Here is a 25202-nt window from a genome sequence, read left to right on the forward strand (position 1 = left end):
GACTCGATGGCACATAACAACAAACAACAACAGCATCTTAAATATAAAAACATTCAATCAGTAATCTCTTGTTACAAAATTCACCTAACCTGGACACATGTAAGCCACAACATGTTAACTAAAACAGAGCTTTATATGTATGTATGTACTTGGTCCCAGCATTTGTAAGACACAATTCCTTAGTTACTTCAAGTCTTTGTTCAGGTACTTCCCTCATGTTAATATCTTGTGACCACGACATTTTAAGTTGCATTGTCCACTAGTTCCTGCCAAGGAAAATGAGACTCACTGTGGCCCTGTATGGATCACATTAGATCTGTGTTGCATAGGGTTTTCTCACAAGGTACCTTTCTTCCAAGGTACTACTAAATGGATTTAAACCTTCAACTTTCTTTTAAAAGTGTTAATTATTCACACCAAGTAAGAACTTAGTCCGCCATAATCCCCTTTATCCTTCCCTGTTTAATTTTTCCCTCTCACTGAGGATATTGCTACCTGAAATATATGACATTATACTTGTTTCTTTCTGCCATACCAGAATGTGAACTTCATGAAGTCATTGATATATTTTCAGTTCATTAACTGTTGTATTTCAAATACAAACCAAGAATACTGCCAGTTGAGCCATTTCCAACTCTTAGCAAACTTCCATGGCAGTTCTGAGGCTAACTCAAACTTCTGTGAGGTAAATCACAACAGGATGAGGCTTCCCATCTCTCTCACCAAGTTGATCTCATTTAGCATCTGGATACATTATGCACTATGGTACCAGCATTCCTTACATACTTTGGAATTATCAGAAGAGGTCAGTTTCTAGAGAAGGACATCATGCTTGGAAAAGTCAAGTATCACCAAAAGTGAGAAATATCTTCTGTAAAAAGGATCTGCCCAGTGACTGCAACAATGGGTTTAAGTACAGCAGAAATTGTGAAAATGGCACAAGACTGGCTCCACAACACCTGTGTCCCCTACCCCCAGTATGTGTATTAATGATATTGTGTTGAAATTATGTAATGATTCCCAAGATCTTATAAACTATGTAGTTGTTAAAAGGTCTAAGGTTGGTAATACTCTTTCAGTAGAAGGAAAGGTAATCAACCATGTGTCTATTGCCTCTGAAAAACTTTTGGAGGGTCAGTTCTGACTCAATGGTACACAACAACTATATAGTACTTTTAATCTCATCCTAGCCCTGGTAGACATAAGGGAAATTTCACTAAGGGCTGGACTGTCACACTTTTTTGTTTCACTATATATGCGTAGTGGCAAGAAGCTGCGCTGCAATCTCAAAGGCACGTGGTGTGAGGCCACCAGCTGCTCTGCAGGAGAAGGATGGGGAATCTCCTCCTGTGCAATTAACTGCCTCTGAAAACCTGCTGGAAGGTCAGCTATAAGTCAGTTCTGACTTTACAATACACAAAAACAATAATATATATCAAAAGGGAGGAAAGGAAGTCAAGAAACAGGAGTTTAGTAGCACCAAGAAAGAATTGCTAGGAGTGCAGAATGTTCTTTTTATTCAAGTGTTCATTCAAGGAAGCTTCTTGACATTGAGGTCAAGACTCATGGTGATCTCCAAGGAAAGCCTAGCCTACAGACACTGAAAGAAATGAAGGATTTCCTCCAGAATCAATAGAGAAAAAGAGTGCCATCCCCTAGAGCTGGAACCCTGTATTTGGACTTCTATTATCTTAAACTGATTTTGTTAAGTGCCATTAAGCTGCCTATGACTCATAGGGATCCTATGAGGAACAGAGCTAAACTTGGTCTTATTCTGTACCATTCTCACACTTTCTGACACATTAGAGCCCATTGCGGCAGTCACCATGTCAATCCACCTCTAATGGAGGGTCTTGCTCTCCTTCACTGCCCTTAGGCCTGCCCTACCATTGTGTCCTCTCCTAGCAATATGCCTGAAGTATGTGAAGTGAAGCTTTATCATCTTTGTCTCTTGAAAAGAGCCCTCTGGCTGCACTTTCCCCAAGACATAGGTTTGTTTGGCGTTCCATAGGACATTCAGTGCTCTTCTACAACATCATAGCTCAAAGGCATTAATTCTTTTGTCATCCTTAATTGACCAGCTCTCAGATGCATAGCAAGTGATTGGAAAGACTATAGCCTGAATCAGACGTATCTTTGTCCTCATACTAACATCATTACTCCTCAATTTGAATAAGTTCATAACTGCAGGCCTCTTAAATTGTAAGGTGGAAAAAACTTCCGTTTGTTAATGCTGTCAACTTGTGACAACTCAGTTATAAAAATATTAGCAAGATAAAACAGTACCTAACAGTAGCAGTAACATATTACCTATGCCTGAACAAAACAAAATATTTGTGACAAAAATAGTAAATGAAAGTATCTTGAAATTTTATGATCATCTAACAAAGTCTTCAGGAAATGATAAAAGTAATTTCTTGACCTAGGTCTAAAGTACACGTTTTAGACATTAAAATAATTTCAAAATGAAAAACCTTAATTGTGGAGATTTACACCAAAAAGATTCTAAATCTTCTGGTTGAAACTGTATTTATATTTTCCTTATTAAAATAAGGTAAATTAGAAACTAATTGGTTTACTATATCTTAAAACATGAGTGTGTTTAAGTGACAAGAACAGGTTTAAATTCCACTAACCTATGTAACCTATTTTAGATGTCAAGAAGTTGTGGAGGCACGGAGACTCAACAGTCAATGAGAAAAAAAAAAAAGATAAGTTATCTCAAATCTATAGAACAATTTCAATGGAAAGTAAATTGTCCATCAATTGCCTTTCAAAACAAACTGTATTTACTCCAATAAAAGGTAATCTTCTACATAACAACATTACAAGTAATAAAAATCAGAAAGTTAGTAATGCAAATCCTTAGAGCATGTTTAAGTTTTACCCATTAACTCAAAATGTCTTTATAGTACAAATGTCAAGTTCAAGAATCATACTTTGCATTTAGTCATTGTATAATCTCTTATTTGATATGATTTCATCTCTTTCCTGAATTTCCCTGGCCTTTGGAAATACTTAAAGATTACAAACCAATTTCATTTCTTGGGTTTTTTGTTTTGGATATGCTTTGTTTGGCGGTTGTCCGGAATTTTGAGGTTTTGTGTTGTTTTCTAGAATGCCCCTATTTGGGACTTTGTTTAATACTCCTTCATTATAGACTAAAGTTATACAAGAATATCATAAACTAACGCTGTATTCTTCTGCTGCATTTTATCAAAGTCATTCCTATTTGTCCCGTGGTTGCTGGTAACACAATTAGCTTACTCATTTAATATTATAGCTGCCAGTTTCTCTACTGTAGAGTTACATGACTGCCCTTTGTGTCTGGTGAGTGTGTAGGGGGAAGGTATTCATGAAACCATGTAAATTTTCCATTTCTCATCAAATTTCAATATATTTAGTCTATCAATATAGACTTATGGTTTCCTGATATATTCACTCAGTTATAATATATTGCTAACATTATTTATTTTGATGTTCAATATGCCCCCTATTTGTTCAGTGGGAGTCCTTCAAGTTGGCTTTTATGTCATTTTAATGTTCCCATTATTCTTTGAATATGTCATTGCTTCCTGGAGCAATAGAATATATCAGGCTCATCTTGTATTTTTACTTTCTCCGCCCTGGTTCTTTTTCATGGAATTATCATCAACCTCAGGTCCTCTTAGTGGACAGAGTAAGGAATGTTTAGGCCTATGAGTATGTGTACACTTATTTGGCTTTTTATAGAAGTACTTTTACATTTCATATCCATGCATCACATTTTGAAATCATGTGTCTGGTCCACATGAACCTCTGCATATTCATAATTGGATAACAATTTGTTCTTTTAGATAATTCACAAATTCAATTAGTTGCTTGCTTTATCAATAAGAGAGGTGAGTGGACAATTTCACCTGCAATTAATCAATTACCTGTGGTTCCATTTGCTATGCATGAGCCCATGTGTATTTAAGCATTCTTTTTACTGCATCCAAAGCATTCACAGAAAGGTCAGGGACAATTTTTCAAACTGTGGATTAATATACCAGAAGCAGCACATAACTTTATTCTAAAATAGACACCAAAAATTAAAAAGAAAAATAACAATTATATTTCCTTGTTAGGAAACAAAATAGACTTGCCTATTTTTTTTATTATGGTGCAGCACAAAATTTCAGCTCTGAGCCTCAGTGTCGGAGCCTGGAAAGCTCACTGGCTTGTGCAGAGACTTCTCATTTCATAGATCATTTGTTACAGTGCCTTCACTAAGCCAGCACATTTTAAGAAATGAGTAACAGCATCTCCATCTTCTTTTTGTTCTATTTCTTTAAAGTAAGCATATAGATAGATGATAAAGCAAGGAAAAAAGGAAGGGAGGGAGGGAAGAAAATACTATTGGAAAGGACTAACTGCTAGTTATTTGTTTGCTCTCTTGATATATTTTAAGTGCAACTAAAATATTCTATATTTCATATCAATCTCTCTTGAAGTGGATAATTAACTTATCCTAATTATAGGACTTGACTGTCCCTTTGTCTATCTTTGACCTCTTCTCTGTAAGCACCATGGTCTAAACTAATTTCCACTCTCAGTTTCAGGATTTAGATTCTCCTTTTCTAGTAACCTACATGATTAAAGCGAAGGGATGATGGTCTAGGAAGCTGGTTGTGTCAGGGAGCTTTTGGAGATTTCTGCCTTGCAGGTTGAAGACTCACCTTGGTCTTTTGCCATGTTATGAATCTTCTTTCACCTGAGAAGAAAGAGGTTTGACAAACTGCTCTAAGAAAGCATCAGACTGTAACATGAGATGGTCTATCCACCAGATTTCAAGCATTATAGCAATAAAGATGACATAAATGAGATAGTCTACAAAGTCTTCATTCTTGACCCTACTTAATGAAAATTATGAAGCATTATAATTTTGATTGGAAGTGTTCAAAATTACTACATTTCAAAACTTTTTTTTCATTACCTCACATTCCGGAAAGATACTTATGATTTACTTTTTCTATACAAAGGGTAAAAGATTCTTCATAATTGGCCTGAGGAGGCTATCTCTGTCTCACAGATAGTAACAATTTGAAACATACTGATGAAATGAATCATGGCTATTGTAACAGAGATGGATGTTTGCACACAGGCTCATTCTTTTCATATGTATTTTCATTACTTTAAGCATATTAACAGCAGCAAACATTGTTCCTGACTTCATGAGGTCCGTGGACAAATAGGAGAGACAAGTACAGCAATTTAGGAAAGCAGATTGTAGTTACTGATACTAAAGTAATTAATTCAAAGAAAACTAAGAAAATACACTCCACAGTGGTAGTATGAAGTACTTTGACATTCAGAGTCAATAGAAAAATTTCCCTTGAAGAGAAAAAGTGGCCTAAGTGTGTGAATTGTCTCATATTTGACTGCTCAGCTGGTTTTTGGTAGGATGGAAATCACACTGGGGAAGATTGTTCATCTTTTTTTTCAGTGGAGCAGCTGGTAGATTTGAACCACCAGAAAATCATGATGATTGAGTTAGCAGCACAGGTACCCATGACTAAACCTCCAAAGCTCCCTTTAAAGATGTTTATACAATATTTATACAATAATTTTCATACATCTTCATAGAAGATTATTGACTTCTTACATAATCTTTGACATACCTGCCTCTGAGTCTTCTATGGTACAACTTTGATTCAGACCATTACTCTGGCTGACAGTTACTGTTGTGTGCTGCTGAGTTGACTAAAACTCATTAAAACCCTATGACCAATAGCTTTGAACTTTGTCCTATCCTGAGCCAAGATCACAGTCATGGACACACCTAACCCCATTGCCACAGTCACTGTGTCCTTCCATCTCATCTAGGGCCTTTCTCTCCTGTTCTGACCTTCTACCTTTCCAAGAATGATGTCTTTCTCCAAGGACTAGTCCCTCCTGGAAATATACCCAAAGTATTTGAAACGGAGTTTCAAAATCTTTGCCTCCAAGAAGCAGCTTGGTTTCACCTTTTCCAGGAAAGATCTATTTGTTTTCTTGGCAGTTCATGACATGTTTAATACTTTTCTCTAGCACAACAATTAAAAGGCATTTATTCTTCTTCTGTCACCCTTGGAAATTGTCTAGAGCTCTGATATATAGCAAACAATTGAGAGGACCATCATTTAGATCAAGCACACCTTAGGCTATATAAACTGACATCATTGTTCTTTGGCACTCTGGAGAGATCTCTAACAGACTTCATTAAATCAATTAATCTTTTGGTTTCCTGATTGCTGGTGCCAAAAATGTTGATTGTGGATCAGAGCGTGATGAAATGTTAATAACATCAATCTTTTCATCATCTATCATGATGCTCCTAATTGATCTGGTGGTGAGTATCTTTGTTTTCTTGATATTGAGATGCAATCCATGTTGGAAACTGCAGTCCTCGACTATTTGCAGCAAAAGCTTCAAGAGATTTTGTTTCAGCAAGCAAGGTTGTGTCATCTGCATAACACAGGTTATTGATGAGTCTTCCACCAGTCTTGATGCAATCTTCTTCTTTATAAAGTTCAGCCTCTTGAACATCTGTTTTGCAAAATAATTGAAAAGTAATGGAGAAAGAATATATCTTTAATGCATTTCTTTCTTAATTTTGAACCATACAGTGTTCCCTTTCGCTGTTCATACAACAGCTTCCTGATCTAGGTACAGGTTGGGCACAGTCAAGTGTTCTGGGGTTTTCATTCTTCTCAATGCTAGCCACAATTTGTTGTGAACTATACAGTCAAATGCATTTGCATAGTCAATAAAACACAAATAGACATCCTTCTAATACTCGATGCTTTCAGTCCATACCCATTTGACATTGGTAATGATATCTCTATATCACAGCCTCTTCCAAACCCAACTTGTAATTCTGGTAGATCTCTATTGATAGAATTTTCTAGTAATTTTTTTTAATATCTTCAGCAAGATTTTGCTTGAGTGTAATATTATTTGATAATATCTATACTGTTATATTACATTTTTTATAACTAGTACTTGTTGTGTTGTTATATTCCATCAAGTTGCCTGAGACTCTATAGCAACCCTATATACAACACCTCTGATGCCTGCCCTGTCCATGTCAGTCTCACTATCTCCAACACACTTACCACATTGTGTCAATCTATCTCATCAGGGGTCTTTATCTTCTGTGCTATCCCTCCACCCTTCTGAGCCTTATATCCTTGGAGAAGGACAGGTCCCTCCTACCCACATGCCCAACGTATGTGAGATAAAGCTTCAAAATCCTAACCTTCAAGGAGAAACTTGGTTTCACCCTCTGCAAGACAGACCCTTTTGTTTTCTTGGCAGTCCACGATATGTTCAAGACTCTCCTCCAGCACCACAACTCAAAGACATCACTTCTTTTTCTCTCATTCTTATTCATTGTCTAGCTCTCTGACGTTATAGCAAGTAATCGTGAAGACCATGTTCTGGATCAGGTGCACCTTAGACTCTAGACTGACATCATTGTTTCTCAGTACTCTGGAGAGGTACCTGACAGCAGATTTTCCCAGTACAATTTGTCTTTTGATTTCTTGACTGCTTCTGTCAAGAGTGTTGACTGTGGAGCTGAGCAGAAGCTATTAACAACCTCAATCCCTTCTCCATCTATCATGGCGTTGCCAAGTGGCTCAGTGGTGAGAATTTTTTCTTCTTGATATTGAGTTTCAAAATATATTCAAGACTATCGTCTTTGGCCTTCTGCAGCAAGCCCTTCAGGTCCTCCTCAGTTTCAGCAACAAGACAGTACAAATTATATTTTTTTTTTCTTGGCCTAGCTCTTAGAAGACAGGTAGTTTCTACTTGCTGTTTCTCGTAATACTTCCTCCTATGACCCAGCTACCCTGATGTGAATAAACACAAGCAGCCCTGTATAGAGAAACATATGAAAATAATCAAGGACAACAAATTCAAATCAGTTTCAAGAAGGTATTCAGTACTCATTAGCCAGTCAAATGAGTAAGCTATCTTGGACCTGAACCCCAAAGACCCAGTCAAAATATGATGTGAAATGAAGAGGAGCTATCTAACACAAATATATATACATGAGAAAAATGTTTCCATGGCTAGTCATTACATTTTGCTATGAATTTTTACAAAATCAGTGTACAACTATACAACTGCCTACATTCTAAGATTGTACTAGACCTTCTGTGTTTAGAAGAGAAACTGATAAGTATGGAGTGATGGACATGAGAAAATAGATGTAGAAGAGAGTAGAATATTGTGGAATATGGCTTGAGAAAAATAAGTTTATTTTTTATTGTATTGAATGTAGGGCACTGTGATGGTTCAAAATTTTATTTTTAATAACAGTTATATATAAATATAAACCCCTGTTGTTTTCTTCAGGAAAGGGCCAACTATTGCAAAGTGAATTGGGGGAAGAGAAAGAAAGAAAATGTGTATCAGTGGATGAATGAATGAAAACCCATTCTTTCTGCTAATTTTCACTAAAATTACAATTTTAAGAAAAATGTTGATATTGATATTTAGGCTTAACTGCATAAAGTAATACTGAAGGTAAATGTGCCATTTAGGAGACTCAGGAAACTTTTGAAAATATATTAGCAAAATTAATAAAAAAGAAGTTAGGCTTGAATAAAACATTCTTATCAGAAAAGCTACACTTGCATTTAGTTCAATCCCAGCTTTCCAAACAGAAATACTATAAAGTCACCCCATTGTATAAGAAAGACATCTTTGCAACTATGAAATGGCTAAAAAAGGGAAACACTTCATTCTGTCATATTTCTATACAAAGCGAGTATATTTTAAAAGTTGCCTTTTAGTGTTCTTGTACATAAGCAGCTAGTGTAGCAGTAGTCGAAGTGCTTGGCTGCTAATCAAAAAGCAGCCAAAAAGTCAAGACCCACCTATCCTCCAGGAGGAGAAAGATGTTGCAATCTACTTCCATAAAGATGTACACCTTTGAGTGGTTCTACTCTGTCCTACAGGGCTGATGTGAGTCAGAATCAACTCCTTTGAAGTGGGTTGGGTTTGGTGACTGATACAGTACATATAGTTTAATGTGCCTCCCCAGTTACACTTGTTTTCCCACCCAGCAAGCTATTATTGTTGAGAGGTACCGTTAAGTCAAGTACAACTCATAGCAACCCTATTCTGAGCCCTTATCTATCCTGTGCCATCCTCACACTGTCCAACACACAAGATGCCAATGTAGTATTCACCCCAATCAGTCCACCTGGTTGAGGGTCTTTCTCTCCTTCACCGATGATTCATCCTCCCCAGCATCATGTACTTCTACAAGGAATAACCCCTCCTAGAAACATGACCAAAATATTCAGCTACTTACCTGTATGTTGTTTTTATATTGTATCTCTAATATATCCTAAAACGTTTACTTGGAAATGGTCTTACCATATTTTGTTGTGTTAGTTGCCATCAAGTCAATTCCCACATGTCGCCCCCATGTATACAGTGTAGAAATGCTCCACAGAATTTATCAAGTCGTGCTTTTCTGGAAGCCAGTGGTCAGGCTTGTCTTGTGTAGCGCTTCAGTGTGCTCAACAATTCCACCACACTGAGACTTCTTGACAAAGTAAATATCATGATTAAAAAGACACAAAGAAAGCTTTTTTCATACATACTCTCCCCAAAATAAAGACCAAAAAGGTGCAGTTGAAATATAAAATTGTGTACATGGATTGGACAAATAATTGATACTACGCTGTGATTGTTAAATGCTGTCAAGTTGTCTCCCATTCACAGCAATCCTATATACACCTCAGATAAAAATCTTCCTGGTCCAGGGCCATTCCCACATTTTCTGCTGTGCTTAAGTCCTTTGTTGCAGTCACAGTGTTCTGTTGGTATTCATGGGGTCTTCAAAGTTCCATCAATTTCACAACTGAATGACCAGTCTTTGACTTAGTCCATCTTAGTCTGGAAGGTCAGATGAAATTTGTCCACCACGAGTGATGCTACTGACCTTTCTAAAACTACCAGCACAGCTTTCTGCATGACAGCAATAGACAGGCCACCACTGTACAACCACCAGACAGATGAATGGAGGAACTTATAATACAAATTTTCCTATGGCATTCTCATTCTTCCTCTAAAGTATTGTTTTCTTCATTGAACTTAACTGACAGTCTTTCTAATGTTGGATAAGTAAAAATAATTTATATTTTATTTCTCAAATACATATAAAAATATTACTGTAGAGTCTATAGCCACTGCCTTTTAAATATCTGCATCATTAAAATGGCAAAAAAGCATTCGCAGAATAGAATTGGAAATATAACCAAAAGTATTTTGTTTCATTTAACTAAATGCTACTTTGCCTAGGTAATAAAAATGGAATAACAACCGCTGCTTCAAAACATAAAAAGAGGATATAAATAAATGGTATATCCATTACATTAATTTATCAAACTAATTAATGCATATCATTAATGATTTCATCATTTACCAAATGTTTATATGGAAGTAGTAGTTGATGTTATGTGCTGTCAAGTAACCTGCAACTCATAGTGACTCTATGTACAATAGCTCTGAAGTCTGACCTGTCCTGAGACAATCTCACTGACTCTGACACACCTGCTCCTATTGCCCCAGTTACTGTATTGATCCATCTCACCCAGAGTCTTCCTCTCTTGCACTGCCCCTCTCTCCTTCTAAGCACGATGTCCTTCTCCAAGGATTGGTCCCTTCAGGCCACATGCCAAAAGTGTATGAGATGGAGCTTCAAACTCCTAACCAAAAACAACTATGAGATATCATCTCACCCCAGTAAGAATAGCAAATTTTAACAGAACCGCAAACATCAAATACTGGCGAGGTTGCAGAGAAGCTGGAACCCTTATTCACTGTTGGTGGGAGTGTAAAATGGTGCAACCACTATGGAAGGCAGGATGGCGCTTTCTCAAAAAGTTGCAAATAGACATACCATTTGACCCAGCAATTGCACTACTGGGAATTTACCCTAAAGAAACCATAACTGTCACCCAAGCAGATACATGCACACCCAGGTTTATTGCGGCTTTGTTTGCAATAGCAAAGAGCTGGAAACAACCCAAGGGCCCATCAACAAATGAATGGATAGAGAAGCTCTGGTATATTCACACAATGAAATACTATGCAGCATTTAAAAACAAGGAACTCATGAAATATTATACAAAATGGGTGACCCCAGAGGACATTATGCTGAGTGAAACATCTCAGTCACAAAAGGACAAATATTACATAGGGCCACTGTTAAAAACGGGACTGATATTGGGGTTGGAGGGGTAAATGATGTATACTGCATTGAAACAGAAGAGAGAGAGAGAACTGTTTAATTAAAAGGGATATGACAGGGGTCCAAAATGAAGGCTCCACAGTGGAGTGGACTTGAGGGGATGGATTGCATAACTATAAAAGAGTTTTTCTTTCACTTTTCAAGGAGAAGAGTGAATTGGGGGAGTGGGGGTGGGCAGGGAGAAAAGTACAACAATGAATAAACGGAAACCCTAAGCCTCTGTAAATTTTCATTTAAATTAATAAAAAAAATAGAAAAAGAAAAATAGTATATGCCAAAAATTCTTAAAGTATGAAGGTGGAAAATTTAGATCTGGATCAGGATTGAAGATTGGGGAAATGGAAGGAAACAGCAGGGCCATACTAGGAGAAAAACGAAGAAGGACTTCCTCAGGGTGACTGCCTGAATGAGGAGGACAATAAAAGGAAAAATGAAAACAAGATCTTTAACTAGGAGCTGATAATCAGCCCTGATAAATTTGGATTTGGTAATTCTTAATGCTGTTGTTGTTGTTGTTAGGTGTGGTAGAGTCATAGATGACTCATGGCAACTCTATGAACAGAAGACCCGAGCACTGTTCATAGAGTTTCCAGAGGCAAACCATTTTGGAAGTCAATTGTAATTGTCAGTAGAGAAAATTAAAACTCATTAGGACTCATATCATAAAGAGCAAAAATATCACTCTGAAGACTAAGATGCACCTGATCTAAGCCTAGACTTTTTCAATTCCAATCCATTTGAAAGCTGCACAATGACTAAGGATGACAGAAGAATAATTGATGTCTTTGAGTTGTGGTGTTGTAGAAGTATACTGACTGCCAAGAGAACAAAAGCTCTGTTCTAGAGAAAATGAAATACTCACTCCATCTCACACACTTTGGGCATGTTATCAGAAGGGCCAGTCCTTAGAAAAGAACATCATGTTTGGAAAGATGAAGGGTCAACAAAAGAGAAGAAGGCCTTCAGTGAGATTGATTGACGCAGTACTGCAGCAAGGGGTCCAAGTGTGCCTGAGATAATAAGGGTGATGCAGGACAGGATAGTATTCAGACCTGTTGTTCATAGAGGCACTCTGAGTCATAGATGACTCAGTGACACATAACAACAGCAACAACAAGATGAAGCAAAATATGTGGAGTACGGTTTATTTTATGTAGGTTTTGATTTATTTTGTTTTGGGGAATGTTTTCTTTCATTGATCTATTCTTTCTAGTTTTATCTATTGCTTAGGAAAACAATCATCAGAAGTATAATTTAACTCTCCTCTCTTAAATTTGAAGTGTAAGACTATAAAATTACAAAAGACAAATTAAGAGCGTGTATATGTCCTGTGCATATATGATGTGCATATGTGTCAAGTGTTTATTTAAAAAAAAATTCTAGCCAAGGAGAAACTTGGTTTCACCCTCTCCAAGACAGACAGCTTATTTTTTTCCAATATTATTTAACATCAGAGAATATTGCCACTAAACATATCATTGATATCACATGCTAGCAAGATTCTGCTGACGATTATTCAAAACCGACTAGAATAGCACATCAACAGACAATTTCCAGAATTGTAGGCAGGCATTAGAAGGGGTCATAGTACTAGGGATAGCGTAGCTAATGTTATATGGATCTTGGCTGAGAATAGGGAGTACCAGAGGAATATCAATTTGTGTTTCATTGATTATGCAAAGGCATTTAACTGTGTGGATCACAACAAACTGTGGCTGATCTGAAAAGAATGGGAATCTCAGAACACTTGATTGTGCTAATGCAAAACCTATACTTGAACCAGGAGGCAGTGGTCAGAACTTAGCAAGGAAACACTGCATGGTCCAAAATTAGGAAGGGTATATGCCAGTGATGTGTCCTATCTCCATGCCTTTTCAACCTGTATGCAGAGCAGATTATCTGAGAGGCTGGGTTCTATGAGGAGAAATGTGGCATCAGGATTGGTGGAAGGCTCATCAACAATCTGTGTTATGCAGATGACACAACTCTGCTTGTTGAAACTGAAGAGGACCTGAAGCACTTGCTGCAGAAGGTCAAGGACTGGAGATTTCAAGATGGATTGAGGCTCAATGTCAAGAAGACAAAGATTCTCACCACTGGACCAATTGGCAGCATCAGGATGGATGGTGAAGAGATTGAGATTGTTCACAGCTTTAGTTTGCTTGGCTCCACAGTCAACACTCTTGGCACCAGGAAATTAAAAGACGTATTGTGATGGAAAATTCTGCTATTAGGGACCTCTCCAAAGGAGCAATGGTGTCACTCTGGAGACTAAGGTTCACCTGATATACGCCATGGTCTTTGCAATCACTTAACTATGCATCAGAGAGTTGGGCAATGACTAGGGAGGATAGAAGGAGAATTGATGCCTTTGAGCTCTGGTGCTGGAGAAGAGTATTAAATATACCATGGACTGCTAAGAAAACAAACAGGTTCATCCTGGAGAAGTAAAATCAGGCTACTCCTTGGAGGCAAAGATTCTGAGGCTTTGTATGGCATACTTTGGGCATGTTTCAAGGAGGAACCAGCCCTTGGAGAAGGACCTCATGCTTGGGAGGGTGAAGGACAGTGCAGGAGAGGAAGATAGTCTATGAGGTGGATTGATTCAATGACTAGAGTAATTGGGGTAGGTGTGTCAGAGTCAGTAAGATTGGTACAGGAAAGAGTACAGTTTAGGACTTGTTGTACATAGGGTCGCTATGAGTCACAGGCAACTCGATGGCGCATAACAACAACAACAACAAGAGTGTTTCATGTGTTCTTTGACATATACATACATAAATTAAGTCCATTTAAAACAAAATGTATTTCATCAGTTATTTTGAAAAATATGGTAACTTCCCAAATATATGTTCCTATTTTAAATATCTTTCATGGAAAACTTAGCTTATTCTTATTTTAAAAATAACTAATTTTAGAATTGCTCTCTGTGTGGATGTGTGTGTGTGTGTGCATACACATTCCGTTTTAGACATTATAAGGAAAACCTTACTGTATCTGGAAGCCATATGTCAAAAAGCTCTGTAATTATCAATTTATCTATGCTAAAACATGGAAAGTGATATATCATCCTAATTCATCTGAATTTTCATTCCTTTAGAGAGCTGCTTTCCATAGATAATCACATGACTTCGAGTAAAATAGCATTGTAATAGATATGGTGTGTTTTTGTTTTTCAATTTCTGGAAATGGTCATAAGATTATTTTGTGACAGATTAATATCATCCCTAGGCCCAAATTACTAAAAATAACTGTGCTAGATACTTCTGGTAAAGTTGCCATAAGGAGGTAATTTATTCCATTTTATGAATTCTTTAGGGTAGCAACTCATTTTTAGTTTTGCAGCACATGTATCACATCTCCCTCCATTTTGCCCCAATTCTAGTTCTTTTCATCCTTCAACAGTGAAGATGAGAAAACTGGGGTGCATATGGATGTGGTTGATTTGAAAATGACTTTTTAAGCATTTGGAAGTTTTTCAAAACCAAAACCATATTTGCCAAGTGATCCTTCTCCCTACATTTTAAATCCGTGTGGAACTTGAAAGAAATGTAATCCATATGCTAGCTCAGATTCATTTATATTAGAATCATGAAATTTAAGTTTAATAGCTATTAAGCACACAAGCAGTTTTTTAAATGACTTAATTTTAACGTGAGTTTCTCTAAATGCTATATACTTCAAATCAAACTGTTCCCTGTCCACCTGCACTCACACACTACCCTCCATAAAGACAGAAAGAGATCAAATTAAATCTAGAAAGTGTAAATGAGATGTTTTTAATCACTAAGCAATAATTAAGCACTGAAGAAAAGTGCATTCTATTTTACTCTTTCTTTATAGATTATTATTTTTTAATATCTCCATGCAAATTCAGAGTGTTTTATTTGTGTCAGGATGAATAATTTGAGGTTGTTGTTATTGTTATCATGTGCTGTTGAGTCATCTGTGACTCATAGTGACCCTAAGTACAACAGCTCTGAAGCCTGCCCTGTCCTGAACCAGACTCACTGTCTCCAACACACTTACCTGTATCGCCCCAATTATTGTATCAATCCATCTCATCTGGAGTCTTTCTCTCCTGCCATGGCCCTCCACATTTCCGAGCATGATGTACTTCTCCAAGAACTGGTCCTTCCTTGCTAAGTGCCTAAGTATGTGAGACGGAGCTTCAAAATACTAGCTTCCAAGGAGAAACTTGGTTTCACCCTCTCCAAGACAAACCTATTTGTTTCTTGGTGGTCCATGGTATGTTCGAGACTCCACCAGCACCACAACTCAATGGCATCAATTCCTCTTCGGTCATCCTTAGTCATTCTCTAGCTCTTTGATGCATAGCAAGTAATTGTGGAGACCATAGTCTGGATCAGGTGCACCTTAGTCTTTAAATTGAACTCATTGCTTTTCAGAACTCTGGAGAAGTCCCCAACAGCATATTTTTTCAGTGCAATTAGTCTTTTGATGTCATGACATCTGGTTCCAAGAGTATTGATTGTGGAGCCAATGAAGCTGTAGTTGTTAACATTCTCAATCTCTTCTCCATCTACCCTAGCGCTGCCAAATGTCTTCTCGATTTTGAGTTTCAATCCATAATGAAGACTGCAGTCCTTGATCTTCTGCAGCAAGCACTTCAGGTTCTCCTCAGTCTCAGGTTGTGTAATATAATTTGAGGAATAAAAGAAATACTTTTATTTGTTGTTATTGTTATAATTCCTAACAAATACACCAAAAGAATGAGCTTTTTCTCTTTTTTCCTTTTTTAAATTTATTTATTAATTTTAATGGAAGTTTATAGAGATTTAGGATTTCCAGTCACTCACTGTTGCACTTTTCTCCCTGCCCACCCACTCTCCCCCAAATGACTCTTCTCCTTGAAAAGAAAAACTCTTTCATTGTTATGCAATCCCTCTCCCCAAGTTCATCCCACTATGCAGCCTTCATTCTGGACTTCTGAAATGACAAGAATATCCATTCATGTATCTCTTTTAAACAGATATCTCCCTCATCTGTTTCAATGCAATATACATCATTCCTCCCCTCCTTTTCCATCTTCTCTCAACCCTGATGTCAGTCCTGTTTTACAACAGTGGCCCTATGGAAGGCTGTACGGCACTTTCTCAAAAAGTTGCAAATAGAAATACCATTTGACCCAGCAATCCCACTACTGGGAATGTACCCTAAAGAAACCATAACTGCCACCCAACCACATATATGCACACCCATGCATATTGAGGCTTTGTTCGCAATAGCAAAGAGCTGTAAACAACCCAAACGCCCATCAACAAATGAAAGGATAAAGAAGCTCTGATATATTCACACAATGGAATACTATGCAGCATTGAAAAACAAGGAACTCATTAAATATTATGCAAAATGGATGACCCTGGAGGACATTATACTGAGTGAAATATCTCAACCATAAAAGGAAAAATGTTACACAAGAATGAGCTTTTTATAACTTTCTCTTCAGTATTTAAATAAAAATAAGACATGGACCCTTATGTATCAGTTGAAATAAAAGAAAATTTGTATTTAAAAAAATTCTCCTTGTCTTTATCTCTTTGAAAATGACCTTCACTTTTGTAATCAGTGTTTTTGTGTCTATTCCTCCACATCTTGAACAGGTAGAATGTATGTGTTGTGATCCTTTGCAGATACAACTTCACAAGAATAAAACTACATGTGATTTAGAATTGATGATAAATATTTTTAAGAAGTGGCTGTATCTCAGTTTCCTAGCACTCCTGGAAAAAAACACAACAAAACCAGAGGACTGGGAAAAAAAACAAACCCAACCTTATTATCTCACAGGTTTGATACCTAGAAGTTAAAAACATAATGTGAAGGAAGTTTAGCGTTACCTCAAAAAGAGAACATAAAAATTCCATATAATGCACCTTTTCCACTTGTAGAAATAGACCTCAAAGAAGTTAGAGATACTGAGATTTGCACACGAATGTTCATAATAGTGTTATTCATAATATCAAGAAAATGGAAACACCCCAAACGTACTTCAACAAAAGACTGGATTGAAAAATTGTGGCATTCACATGATAAAATACTATGTAGCATTCAGGAGCAATTATATTGAGAAATATTATTTAATCTGGCATTTGATTGTGTGGATCACAACAAATTTTGGCTGACTGTCAGAAGAAAGGGAATCCCAGAACTTGATTGTGCTTATGCAAAACTTATGCTTGGACCAGGAGGCAGTCATCAGAACAGAGCAAGGAAACACTGCATGGTTCAAAATTGAGAAAGGTGTACACAAGGGGTGTGTCTTATCTTCATACTTTTTCAATCTATATCCAAAACAGGTTATCCAGGAGACTGGGCTCTATGACGAGAAATATGACATCAGGATTAGGGGAAGACTCATCACCAATCTATGTTAGGCAGATGACACAATCTTGATTGTTGAAAGTAAGAAGGACCTGAAGCGCTTGTTGCAGAAGATCAAGGACTGCATTCTTCAATATGGATTGAAGCTCAACATCAAGAAAAGATTCTCACCCCTAGGCCAATTGGCGACATCATGATAGATTGTGAAGAGATTGAGATAGTTAACAACTTTGCTTGGCTCCACAATCAACCATCTTGCTAGCAGCAACCAGGAAATTAAAAGACGAACTGCATTGGGAAAATATGCTGTCAGATACCTCTCCAAAGTATTGAAGAGCAATGATGTCAGTCTGGAGACTAAAGTGCACCTGATACAACCATGGTCCTTGCAATTACTTGCTATGCATCAGAAAACTGGGCAATAATTAGGGATGATAGAGGAGAATTGATTACTTCAAGCTCTGGTTCTGGAGAAAAGTATTGAATATTCCATGTACTTCTAGGAGAACAAACAAGTTCATTCTAGAGAGAGTGAGACCAAGCTGCTCTTTGGCAGCAAGGATTCTGAAGCTTCATCTGACATACTTTGGACATGTTGCAAGGAAGGACCAGTCCTTGGAGAGGGATACCATGCTTGAGAGGGATACAAGAGAGGAAGATGAGATCGATTGATTCAGTGACTGGAGTAATGAGGGTAGGTGTGTTAGAGACAATAAGATTGGCACAGGATTAAGCATGGTTTAGGGATATGCATACGATCATTATGAGTCTCGGGCAACTCGACGGCATGTAACAACAGCAAGTGGGAGAAACTAGAGAGCCTTATGCTGAGTAAACTAACTGAGTCCCATAAAGACAAAATCTGTATAAAACCGTTATTGTAAAAATAGAAAGATTACTAATAAAATACATAGCAAGTCCAATGGGAATGGGAGGGAGGAGAGAGGCGAGGGTGAGGAGGGAGGAAGGTCACAAAGTTTAGTAAGTGGAGTGAGGAGACTAAGGAATTAGGTACCTGAAAAGGTGGGGTAATGATGAGCATGGATCACTGGTAATTAATATTATAAAACACAATATTGATAATGTGAAATATAGTACGAATAGAAGGATGTATGAAACATAATGTATATGACTGACATGTCATTACCAAACACTTTTTCCCAGTCAGTGGCTTCCCTTTTTACCCTGTTGTAGAAGTTTTTGGATGTGCATAGAGATTTAATTCTAAGAAGGTCCCATTGATCTATTTTATCTTCTCCTGGTTGTAAACTTTTCAGGATACTTGGAAGACTGCTTATGTTGTGGATTAGGACTACTAAAGTTTTTCCAAGCTTTTCTTGAATGAAGTTTATAGTCCTTTGTTTTAGTCCTAGGTCCATGATCCACCTTGAGTTGTTTTCTGTATATGGAGTGAGGTGGGGATCTTGTTTAATTCTTCTGCAGATAGATTTCCAATTTTGCCAACACCATTTGTTAAAAAGGCTGTCATTTCCCCACTTGACTGATTTCATCTCCTTGTCAAAAATCAGTTGACCATAAATAGATGGGCTGATTTATGGGCTCTCAATTCTATTCCATTGATCTATGTGTCTGTCATTGTACCTGTACCATGCTGTCTTAACGACCACGTCAGTGTAGTAGGATTTTACATCAGGGAGTGAGATGCCTCCTACCTTTTTTCTATTTTTAAGGAGTTCTTTGCTTATTCGGGGCTTCTTTCCATTCCAAATGAAGCTGGAGATTGCCTTTTCCATCTCATTGAAGTATGGGAATGGTATTTGTATTGGGATTGCATTGAACGTGTAAATTGCCTTTGGTAGTATTGCCATTTTCACAATATTGAGTCTTTCTATGCATGAGCAAGGGATATTCTTCCACTTCTCCAGGTCTCTTTTTGTTTCTTGTAGTAATGTTTTGTAATTTTCTTTAAATAGATCCTTTGTGCTTCTAGTTATATTTACTCCCAAATATTTTATCTTGTCATTAGCTATTGTGAAGGGTATTGTTTTACTTTCCTCTGGCTCTGTATTCTCTTTGTCACTGTAGAGAAATCCAACTGATTTTTGTATGTTCATCTTGTATCCTGCTACTTTGCTGAATTGGTCAATTATTTCCAATAGTTTTCTTGCTGAGTCTTTAGGCTTTTCTAAGTATACTATCATATCATTTGCATAGAGAGTTAATTTTTACCTCCTCTTTGCCAGTTTGGATACCTCTTATGTCTTTCTTTTAAGGCCCCATTTCTGCAATTAATGCAACTTGAGACCCTGTCCCTAAGAGGGGCTAAAACAATGTCTTATTATTGTTTTATGCTGTCAAGTTGGAACTGACCCATAGCTGACCCTCCAGTAGGCTTTAAGAGATAGTTAATCACATGAGAAGAGACTGCTCATCCTTTTTCTTTGGAGCTGCTGGTGGATTTGAACTGCATACCTCCAGAACTGCAGCACAACTTCTTACCACAAGGCCACTAGAGCTCCTAGAAAAGCCAGTTTTCCAGCGTTTTAACAGTTTTTAGCCAGTTCCCTTGTGGACTGGTGAGACTAGCCAATCCTCTTGTATATAGACTAGCACACTCTATTTGCATATTATCATCCATTCCACGTAGCAAAAAGTCAGTTAATGGTTAGAGAAGCCATTTTGAACAATAAATCCTTAACGTTATATGAAATATGCAGGGAAAGATTGCAGTTGTTAACAATTCAGCTTGCTCTACTACACAATCAACACTCTTGGCACCAGTAACCAGGAAATCAAAAGATGCATTACTCTGAGGAAGGCCTCTTTTTAGCAACCTCTCAAAAGTACTGAAGAGCAATGATTTCAGTCTGGAGACTAAGATATGCCTGATTCAGGCCATGATCTTCACAATTATTTGCTATGCATTAGAGAGCTGGACAATGTCCAAAGCTGACAGAAAAAATAAATTATGTCTTTGAGTTGTGGTGCTGGAGAATATCCTTGAAGATATCATGGACCAAAAGAACAAATAGGTTTATACTGGAGAGGTTGAAACCAGGCTGCTCCTTGGAGGCAAGGATTTTGAAGTTCCATCTCACATACTTTGGGCCTGAGATCTGGAGGGGCCAGTCCCTGAAGATTGACATCATTTTTGAAAGGGTGGAAGGACTGTGCAGGAAAGGAAGACCCCAGATAAAACAGACTGACACAGTAAATGGGATAATGGATATAGATATGTCAGAGGCAGTGAGACTGGTTTAGGATAGATAGAGTTCAGAACTATTGTATATAAGATTTCTATGAGTCAAAAGTGATTCAGTGGCACATAAAAACAATAGCAACATATATACACATAAATTGATGGTTCCTGGCAATAAGTCTTTTGCTTGCAACAAGAAAGCAAAAATTCTCATCACTGAGTTAATAGACTGCATTATGACAGATAAAGAAAAGATTGGAATTGTCAATAATTTTGTCTTACTTGGATCCACAATCAGCACCATTGTTACCAGCAGTAAAGAGATCAGAAGACATGTTGTATTGTGAAAATCTGCTGTCAAGGACCTCTCCAAAGTTCTTAGGAGTAGTACTTGATTCAAGCCATGGTCTTCTCAGTTACTTGCTATGAATCTTAAAGGTGAACAGTGACTAAGGAAGACAGAAGAAGAATTCATGCTTTAGAGTTATGGTATTGGAAATAGGGACTAAATAGCTTATGGACTGCTAAGAGAATAATATGTCCTGGAGAAGGTGTATCCAGGGTGTTTCTTGGTGACAAGGATAGCTGACTTTTGTGTTGTTTGGGCACGTCCTTATGCAGGGCCAGTCTTTGACACTGTCATGACCCCATCCTTACTCCATCATGCTTGGAAAGGTGGAGGGTGAGAGAAAGAGAGTAAGACCATCAATAAGATGGTGTGACACAGTGATTATGACCACAATTTTAAGTATATCAGCTATTGTGAAGGATAACCCAGGATAGGGCAAGGTTCAGATCTATTTTCATACGGTGACCAAGAGTCATCGTACTTGACTTGATGGAACCAAACAAAAACAGCGAAAATAGGAGAAGAGGGAGCTTTGGTGGTCTAGTTTATTGGAAGTTGCTCTGATAACTCAACTCCCCTGGTCGTTCAAATCCACCAGAGGCTCCTGAGGAGAAAAATGAACAATCTCCTTCCATCTGATTTACAGCCTCTGAAAAACCTGTATGAGCTGATTCCAATTTGACAAAATGAGTGGAAAAGATGAATAAGTAGAGTAATATATAAAATTTAATTTTCTGTTTATGTGAGTCTGTTGTCTTGATCTTTTCATTATTTTATGTGAATGTGTGTTAGCTAAAAATTATGTTTTAAAAATGAAAAGCACTCCACTCATGAAAGACAATGTGATTGCTATTATATACCATGTAATTCATTTGTTCTAAAGATAATGTATAAAACAAAAGTATGCAATTAATTGTATAAATCTACTCTTGAAATTATGCATGTGAAAAAGTATTGATAATTTATTATATTGTTATTGTTTTATGTTGTTAAGTTAGTCCTGACTCATTCAGACAAAAAGTAATTATCAAGTCCTGGGCTATGTTTTCAATCATTGTTATGTTTGGGCCTATTATTATAGCCACTGAATCAATCCATCTCATTATGTGTCTTCCCCTTTTTTACTGACTCTATATTCTCCTGAACAAAATATCCATCTACAGAAGTAAAATGTCCAAAGTATGTGAGACATAATCCTACTACGCTCACTTATAAATGATATTTTGTCTGCTTTTCTTCTAAGAAAATTGTGTGATTTGTTCATTCTCTCATTCCATGGTACATTTGATAATCTTTGTAAGCACCATAATTAAAAAGTGACAATTCTTTATCCATCTTCCTCATGCTTATTAAGTATTTGAAAATACCATGACTTAGGAAGACAACTCCTAGTCTTCAAAGTTACAAGATTAAAATACTTTTAAAGGGTCTTTTTTTGCAATAGATTTTCCCAGTGCAGTGTATCATTTGATTTCTTGACTGGCGGTTCTATAGGCATTAATTGGGGATCTAAGAAAAACTAAATCCTTGACACTTTCCATTTTTTTCCACCATTTATCATTAATTTGATAATTGGTCCCGTATGAGGCTTTTTGTTTTATGCTGAGGTATAATCCATACTGAAGGCTATAGTGTTTGATCTTCATCTGTAAGTGCTTCAAGTCCTCTTTACTTTCAGCAAACGAGGTTATGCCAGTTATTAAAGAGTCGTCCTTCAAACCTGATGTCCGTTGTTCTTCATAAAGTCCAGCTTCTTGGATTATTTTTTCAAAACACAGACTGAATAGGTAAGGTGAATGGATACAACAGTAACATATAACTTTGCATATTTTAAATAATTAATTGCTCTATAGTTAATAATTCAGTTTATTAGTGCTGCTCACTGCTCCTGAGATTGTTGAAATTACATTAAATAACTCATTCTGTTTTTCAATGATACCATCAATTTTAACATTCTGTTTCTGAGGCTTGTAGGCATTGATTGTAGTGTATGTAACTCTGAAAAAAATTTCCTAGAGGAGTTAAATGTTGGTTTATAAAAGACAATATTCTGAGAAACAACAGAAAAATAGATATACATATAAAAGCTCATACAATGGCTTAACTTAATGCTGGTTATTGTGCTGTTATGTGACATTGAGTTGTCTGTGACTCATAGCTACCCTATGTACAACAGCTCTGAAACCTGTCCTGTCCTAAGCCAGTCTCACTGACTCCAACATATCTACCTCCATTTTTCCAATTATTGTATCAGTCCATTCCATCTGGGGTCTTCCTCTCCTAAGCTATCCCAAAATCCAGATGCATATGAAGCAATAAAAATACTACGTTCTGGGATCAGTCACACTTTAATATTTAAACTGATGCCCTTGCCCGTTAGCACCTTGGACAAGTCCTTGGCTGCAGATTTTCCCAATGAAACATGTCTCTTGATTTCTTGACTGCTGATTCCAAGGGTGGTGATTGTGAAATTTAAATACTTGATAACTTCAAACTTGATAACTTCTCCATCTATCATGATGTTGCCTATTCGTCCGGTGTGAGGATTTTTGTTTTCTTGATATCGGTATGTAATCAATATTGAAGATCATAGTTGATCTTTTCAAATAAGTGCTTCAGGTCTTCACTTTCTGAAAGCAAGGTTGAGTCATATGCATAAGGCAGGTTGTTGATGAATATTCCTCCCATTTTATGTTGTATGTGTCATCAAGTCAACTGTGACTCATTATGACCCTATGAACCACAACTCTGGACCTTGTCCTATCCTAAGCCAACCTCACCATCATGGTATAGCTTCTCAAGTATTTACTCTACGTGTTGATTGAACGTCTTTATTGTTATTGCTAGGTGTTCTCGAGTTGAATATGATCCATAGTGACACTATGAATAACAAATCTGAACCCTGTCCTATCCCGTGCCATTTTCACACTTCCTAAAACACTACAGCCCATTGTATCAATCTATGTGGTTGAGGATCTTCCTCTTTGCCAATTCTCCAATTTTCCAAGCATGTTGTCCCTCTCTAAGGAATAGCTTCTCCTAGTAACATGTCTAAAATATGTCAGATGAAACGTCAGTATCTTTGCTTTCTTGGTATAAATTCACCTTCTCTGTAGGAGAAAGAGGGGCAAACTCCTCCTGTAACAGTCAGATATGATTTGATGGTACACAGACAAAAATAATAAGATAAAATAAAACACATCTTTGCTTTCAAGGAGCACTCTGGGTGCATTTTCTCTGAGACATATTTGTTCATTTGACAATCTGTGGGATGTTTGGTATTCTTCTCCAATACCACAGCTCAAAGGCATTACTTCTTATTCAGTCATCCTTATTCATTGTCTAGCTCTTAGATGCATAGGAAGTGATTGGGAGGACCATGGCCTGAATCAGATATACCTGAGTCCTTAAACTGACATCATGTTGTTGTATTTTAACATAGAGTCGGAACCAACCCATAGCTGAATTTCCTGTGGGTTTTCAGAGGCAGTTAATCACATGGGAGGAGATTATCTATTCTTCTCCCAAAGAGCACATGCTCATTCATTTGGGATTGCAGTGCAGCTTCTTGCCACTAGCCCACCAGATTCTACATCAGAGCTGCTCAATAATTCAAGGAGATGTCCAACTGCATTTTTCCAGAAGGTTCTTTTCCACAGAATATTTCAAAAGACTGCTTGAGAGATAATGAAATATTCAGAGAACTGAAATTAAAGAATAAAAAGAGAGGAACTCATGTTGCATTCCTCAAGCTCAGAGGACAGAAAAATTTAAACCTTGAGTTGCAATATTGAAAGATGCTATGGACAATATTTCTAATAATCCAGGAAACATCAAAAAATGATGGAGGGTAGCAGTCCAGTTTTGCCAGCACCATTTTTTTAAAAGGTTGTCATTTCCCTATTTGATAGGTTTTATTTCCATGTTGAATATCAGTTGACCATAGATAGCTGGGTCTATGTCAGGGTTCTCAATTCTGTTCCGTTGGTCTATGTCCCTGTCATTGTACCAAAACCATGCTGTTTTGGTTCTTACCACTATACAGTAAGTTTTGAGGTCAGGGAGTGCTATGC

Source organism: Elephantulus edwardii, unplaced genomic scaffold (assembly GCF_000299155.1).
Source record: "Elephantulus edwardii isolate Elephantulus edwardi_28Jun2011 unplaced genomic scaffold, EleEdw1.0 scaffold00081, whole genome shotgun sequence".
NCBI classification, from domain to species: Eukaryota; Metazoa; Chordata; class Mammalia; order Macroscelidea; family Macroscelididae; genus Elephantulus; species Elephantulus edwardii.